Below are 7,520 nucleotides of genomic sequence, written 5' to 3'. Positions count from 1 at the left end.
TGATGGGGAGACTTGGGGTGGTGAACACACAGTACAATATGCAGATGATGTTTTATAGAGTTCTACACCTGAAACCTATATAATTTTATTAACTAATGTCACCCCAATACATTCAATACAATTTTTTAAAAGAATGTTTTTCAGAAGAGGAGGTATATTCTTTTTTCTGTCTTTTCCTGTTGCTTTTTATTAGCTATTTATGAACCTGCAGATTCAGTATACAAAGACCTTCATGCCCTTGTTCATAGAATTTGTGGATGCGTTTCTACTGAATCAGACTTGTATAAAATCAAGCTTATTTAAAAAGGCTCAATCACTCACTCCATCTGTGACTTGGTGGTTTCTTTTTGGCTTAAAAGAAAAATGTGAACATTTACCCCGGACAGCAATGGCAACAGTAAATCCACATTGAAGCCAGTTTATCCTTTTTCTTATAAAGAATTATTTTCTCACAGGAAAGAAAATCCTAATGTATTTCCAACTTTGATGCACAAATGAACATGGGTCACACTTCCTATTTACTTGTGTTCAGAAATATAAAATACGGGTACCTGGGCATGCGTTTTTCTTTGACAGTAGTAATTCTAACTTCCTGGAAACTATTTGCTACAATTTCATTTCACTATAAAGCTTAGAAAAGAGAGACTTTATGTTTTTCTCTATTAGCTTTGAGGGTAATGGTCAGCAGAGGAAAAGTAAAAAAAATACACAAATGAAAACCCTTTATTTGCTGCTGACACCACTTCAGCTACTGCCTTTGTCTAACTAAATGTTCAATGTGTCAGAACACGAGAAACAAAGCAACTTTTAATACTATTGAAGAGATATTAAAATGCATTTATTGGATATCATGCAATATTTACATCCAGACTTAATTGAGTTTTTGCTTATAGTAAGGAATATTCCTTTGCATGCATTACCTTATTCTTATAACCTTGTGTGGGAAGTAGTTACACCTATGCATCATAATGTTTGTGGAAGGCATTCTAATCAGTCACGAAGCACAAAGGAAAGGCAAAGTAAGGGATGCAGTCAGCAGGCCTCTCCCCAAAGCAATGCCCTGCATCGGGATGGCGTGGAGCATCTGCCTCCATCACAAAATGTGCAAAAACATCCAAGCAAAAACTCATCCTTGTTTTCCTTGCAGATTGCACAATTTATCTCCAATAACACACACATTCACCGTCACCAAAGCTCAGTGGAATAATTATGAGTATTTACTGAATAGCCCATGCAAAGCCATATGCTGTTGGTGGAAAAAATGTGGAAGAGATACTGAAAACTGGCATAAATAATAAGACTGCAAAGTCAGCCACTTACAGTTGAACAGCGTTAGAAAATCATAGATGCAATGAGAGTGGCTGAGGGCTGTAAACAGAGTAGGGATTTCTGTGAAGCAGAACTCGTTTGACAGGAAAGGAGAGGAACTCCAATATTTCTGTTAAAAGCCATGGAATTTTTTGAAAAAGTTATTAAAGGGAACTGTTAATATAAATTGTGGCACTTTATACATTTAAATATACGTATATAATCACTGCATCTTTTAAAATCTGCAATGCTGAAATTTTTAAAAGAAAAAGTAGTCTAGGGCTGCAGTAAGTAAATCATATCCAGTTGCATTAGTATTAAGAAACAGTGGCATGCCACTACAAGGGAACACTAAAAAAAAATCACCTGTTAAATTTCATTGGATTTTGCAGTTCACAAAACACTTTTCTACATTTGTTGTTGTTTAACCCTTTCCCCTATTTTATGAAGGATAAGACAGATTCCAAGTGTTTAAATGATTTGTCCAAGATTACAAATATGTTAGTGGTAAAAATTGGGCAGAGTTCTAACTTATACCCAGATTTGGCAAATGCATGGTAGCTGAGATAGAAACAGAAATGAAGACTGTCAGAATCACGGAACTAAATTCAATGCAAATCAAAACTCTTTGAGAAACCAAGCTCAGAGGAGATGACTGAGGACACTACATAACATGGAAGACAGAAAACACAAATTTCCAAGACATAATATTGGGATTAGTGGCCCAGGGGAATATTTATAGCCTGAGGCAATACCATTGGTAGGACTCCTATTATTATTTTTTAGAGAGTTTTGGTGAGTTTATTTATGCCAAACTGTCAACAACTATAAGGAAGCAAAATCTCATTGACTGAGATAATGCTCCTGAGAATGGCAGCACCTTATCTCATATAATACAATCAAAAGAGAAGATGCAAGTGGGTTACATTAAATCTACTGGTGATAGAGTAGGGAAGTGGGAGAAAGCAAAGCAGGGAGATCTTTGGGATCTTATTTTCCATGTTAATTCATTTAAAAATTACAATGTTTAATTGCCTTTGATCTTTTCTTGATTTTAAACCAATTCCAATTTCTTTCAGAGTTTTAAACCCAGTTATTTCAAAATAAACCAGACAGTTTAAGAAACTCTTTTAGTTTCTGGAGCATTTATACTATTTCTTCTTCATCACTGTCTCTCCAACTTTCTTACACTTTTCACCCTCTAACTTATTTACGATTATCTGTCTATTGTCTGTTCTTTCTACAATGATGTAAGCACCATAAAGGTAAGAATTTTTTTTTTATCTTTTCCATCACTGCTGTAGCCTCAGCACCTAGGGGCATTCCTGGTATGGAGTAGAAACTCATTAAATATTTCTTTAAGTTTTTAATACATACACAACTAGTTGAATTATGATTTCCCCCATCTTTTTTTACTAGCTTCTTCTTTTCCTTCTTCAGCTCCTTTACTATGTGGATTCTATAACACTTAATTGTTTGGATTCTACTCTTAGGATTTTCTTTCTCATTTATCTTTACCAGTGTTAATTCATGATTCATTATACTGCATTTTATTTGCAGTATCTTTTCCATTTCCACTGCCTACTCTTAATCAATGTGCATGCCCCATGATAGCAAATTCCTTATTTTTTTTCCTTGACTTGCTCTCTCTAATTATTCAATGCAGCCTGCAATTTATTTCCACATTACTATTCTTAGAATGCCATTTTAATCAACCCACTCCATTTTTTTTCAGGAATGTCTATTGGCTCCTGATTCTTATCAGATAAATTACAATCGAGAAAAGAGTACATGCCATGGCTTATTTTTCTGCCAACACACAATCTTTAAAATATTAGTTTGCTTTCTTGATTTATCAACATTTTACCAGAATCAAAGAAGTACCAGGGCAGACTCAGCATAAATAGATCCCTGAAAATATCTTACACTATCCACCTTCCATTTGAGCAAATACTGTATATCAAAACATTAGGTTCATGTCATAATTAGAAAGAGAAAAAAAAGACTGAATGCCCAGGTGACCTTGAAAAATAAATTTTCATATCCTAAAATGCTATTTGACTGAAGATCCTTATCATCTAAAAAAATTGACACTATTTTGTCTCCCTTTGAAAACCTTTATTTTATTAACTCAACAATTGAGCATATAAAGTAATCTATTAATTGATTTCCTAAATAACCACATTCTCTTTTTTTATGAATTTCAAGTATATCTGAATTGGCAATTAATCTAAGGATTTTAGGAAAACCTAAATAAATATTTTTTTAAAAAGCTAAGCAAAAATTAACTCACATATTTAACTTTTTCAATAACATGGAAGTGCATTCTGTTTTATGTATAGTAATATATTAGCTATTCTTTCTTCCCCCTAAAGTACAAACAACACCACAAAATCTTTCACTTAAAAAACCAAACACCTAAATCAAAATACTCAAAAAAAATTTTTTTTTATTAACTTGAGCGAGGGAGAGAGGGGGAGAGAGAGAGAGAGAGAGAGAGAGAGAGAGACATTGATTTGTTGTTCCACTTATTTGTGCATTCATTGGTTGTTTCTTGTATATTCCCTGACCAGGGGTGAAACCCACAACCTTGGCATTTCAGGACAACACACTAACTTATCTACCAGCAAGGCAATAAATTTTATACTCACCTTTAAAAAAAATCAATGTCCTTAATGAACAGTAAATGTTGACATACCAGGAAAGTAAAGAAAATCCTTAGAGAATGAAAATGACAAGAAAGTATCAATGCATAGCGCTAAATGAAGTTTGAAGTTCACCGTTGCCTTTTGTCCATGTGATCCTGCTGGCCCAGGGCAGAGGTCTTCAGACTACACTGTGTGCTTCCAGGTTACACTAAAGCTTTCTGGTGGACGTGAGCACGAGCAACAGCTTTACGCAAATCAGTTTACACATTAACTTCCATCTGTATGTTTTTCTAAAATCCATCTACTTGAGAATGTTCCTATGGTCAGTTCCCAGCAACTTTGTCATTTCTAGTTTCCCTCCTGCCCTTTCCTAATATAATTATCCACTTTCCATAAGAAAAAAAGTCAAAATCTTAACCCACCTGAATTTGATTGCATTGCATGTTTCAAGTATGTAAACAAAGCTTCTGAAGAGTTTAAAAAAATAAGAATAAGAAAAAGAAAAGAAGAAAAGGAAAGGGAAAAAAGATAAGGTTGAAAAAAAGGACAAAAAGATTAAAAACAAATAAAATATTCAAAAAGGACAATCCAAAATATTCTTGTCTGACCAGTGTCTGTAATAAAAAACTGCCTCTGCTACTTTTTTTTGCATCTCAAATGAGAAGGTTAAAATATTTCCCTTTTTTTCTGAGATATCAAAGTTATATCTTCGATTAAAAAACATCAGAAATAAGTTAAACATTTTTTGACTTATAAGGAATTTTCATTAAATTTTGGCAATATATTATTAGACACTGAAAAATTCCTATGCATTATTTTTGTTTGGGTGCAAATTGGCTCACTATCAATAGTCAAAAATTTGCTCATTAATTTGTTCATTCATGTACTTATTTGTTTCATAATAATCTATTTGGAATATGTTGAGGATTCCACTGTAAATAATGTGCTTAATAACAATTCTTAAAACATATATTTTTATTGATATCAGAGAGGAAGGAAGAGGGAGAGAGAGAGATAGAAACACCAATTATGAAAGAGAATCATTGATTGTCTGCCTCCTGCATGCCCCCTATTGGGGATCAAGCTGGCAACCCGGGCATATGCTCTGAACGGGAATCGAACCATGACCTCCTGGTTCATAGGTTGATGCTCAACTACTGAGCAATACTGGCCAAGCATTAATAACAATTTTTAACTAATATTTTGTAAGACCTTAATTTATTAATGGTCCATATACTCTTGCCATTTGCTGTTAATTTCCATTGAACCTTGCTGTATTCTAGCAATAAGTCATATTCATCTATGAGTACTTGAATTTTTAAGAGACCTACCCATTTCATTAACTAATACATTTCCAGTAAAATTTTATGTTTTATGTTTTAATCAATTGTGTACTATTAATAATCATACAGTAATTTAATACAAAGGAACTTTGTTAACATTTAGAGCTTTATAGAGTTGAAAAATCAATTTCAATTTATAAGTATAATTGACTTGAAGGGAAGTATAATAGAAAGAGCCACAAAAATTCATGTATAAAATATAGCATAATGGGATAAATTTCTGTGTAGGAAATGTCATGCAACTATGAGTTGGTGAAAGAAGGCACGGAGTTAACTGAAAATGATCAAGGTACTCACGTAGGATTGCTTGGATCATGACCTGAGTAGAATTCTTTCTTTTCTCAGAAGAGGCTATATCCAATTGAGTTTCCATGGGGACTGGTGCTTTTTACTCCTTACAGAGGGTCTATAATTTCCCCTTGGCCTCAAGACTTCCAGGTGATAAGCAGCTGGTATTCCAGGTACTTTTTGAAAAAGGCTGTCATTCACATCTAGACTTGCAGTGTACAGGTTATTCATGTGACTCTTCACTAATAAGGTTGCTCTCATGTTTAACCTATAAAGAGAAAGATGGGAGAGAATGTCCATCCACTGGAATATAACCTATTCTGTATGGTCCTCTCAATGGGACAATGGGAATATAGGAGCTCATGCCTTCTCAGTGGCTCACTCTGGCCTTGTTAGCTTCCCCAGATGAAATGTATTGCTCACCCACACCATGGATTGTGGAATCTTTGAACAAGAGTTTGGGCTACTCATGGGGCCATCTTAGCATAGAAAACAATGTAATAATATTTATGAATGTTGAAATATAACATTACAATATACTTTTACATTGATAATGTAGATATTAAATCAGTATTTATTGAACACATTTAAAAGAATAAAGTAAGAGTTGTAGTCTAAAATTTCAATATTAAAACACAAGAAGTTGGGTATTTTGAAAATATTTAAAATTTAGGTTAAAATTTTTATATATCATAGATTTATAAATTATCAAAATTCCTTTAAGGTGTATGCAAACAAAAATAAAATTTCATGAACAATAATCCAGATATATAATTTTAACTGATCATGCAAGGCAGGAGGTGTGGGTATGGGAGTTTTATAAACCAGGGAGAGAGTCAGAACTGGAAAGACCACATGTTCAATGAAAAATGAATTAGAACAAAACAGGAACCAAAAGAGAAGACTCCAAGGCAACCTGCCTGACTTAGCTTTGTTGTTGTGTTTAGCTTACTCTCTTAAATTCATAACCACAGGCTACCTCTCATGTAGTTTTGGAACTACAATCATGTTACCAATGTAATCCCCAAATCTCCAGGCTGAGTATATTGCTGAAAGTGATTTGAAGTTGATGGTACTCCAGGCACACAGCAGAAGCAAACGAAAACACTCTCTAGAGAAGCATACTTTAAAACTAGTCTCAAAGAATTTTCTCTTATAAATCTCTAAGGAATCTGGGCTTTCAATATGAAGAGGTGAGATATCAACATCAGAAGTCAACAGAAACAACTCAAAATGGAGTGATTTGGTAATAATGAAAACATTTATTTACATTACTGAAAAGCAAAACATGTTTATTATCATTAAAGAAATAAAGTTAAATCTTAAAAGTATAATGTAAAATAAGTGACTATATTTCTTAGGGCAAGGGAAACAAAGGTAAAAAATAAACAAATGGGACTACATGAAACTAAAAGGCATCTGCACAGCAAGAGAAACCATCAACAAATGAAAAGGAAGCCCACTATATGGGAGAACATATTTGCCATGATACATCTAGTGAGGGGTTAATTTCAAAAATTATTTTATGTGCATCACATAAAATAAAAAAGTCAAAGAAAAGAATAGAGCCCACAAATAGTTCTATATAAAAATGTCAGTTGATTTTTGACAAAGGTGTGGAATTAAATGGGAAAGATACTCTATTCAAATGATGTTCAAGCATTTAGAGGACTTTTACAAAACCAAAACAAAACTTCCACAATTACCTCATTCACACACATACAGAAATTGACTCAAGATGAATCATAGGCTTCAATGTAAGATGAAAAACAAAAACTTCTGGAAGAAAATATAAGAACAAGTCTTAAAAATCTTAGTGGTGCTATGGACTGAACTGTGTCTCTCCAAGAGTCTTATGTTGAAGTCTTAATTCTCAGTGTGGCTGCGTTTGAAATAAGTAAGTAGAGTTAAATGAGATCTTGGAGGAGCCCTG

Source organism: Myotis lucifugus, unplaced genomic scaffold (genome assembly GCF_000147115.1).
Source record: "Myotis lucifugus unplaced genomic scaffold, Myoluc2.0 scaffold_57, whole genome shotgun sequence".
Lineage (NCBI taxonomy): Eukaryota > Metazoa > Chordata > Mammalia > Chiroptera > Vespertilionidae > Myotis > Myotis lucifugus.
This window is presented reverse-complemented; position numbering follows the sequence as displayed.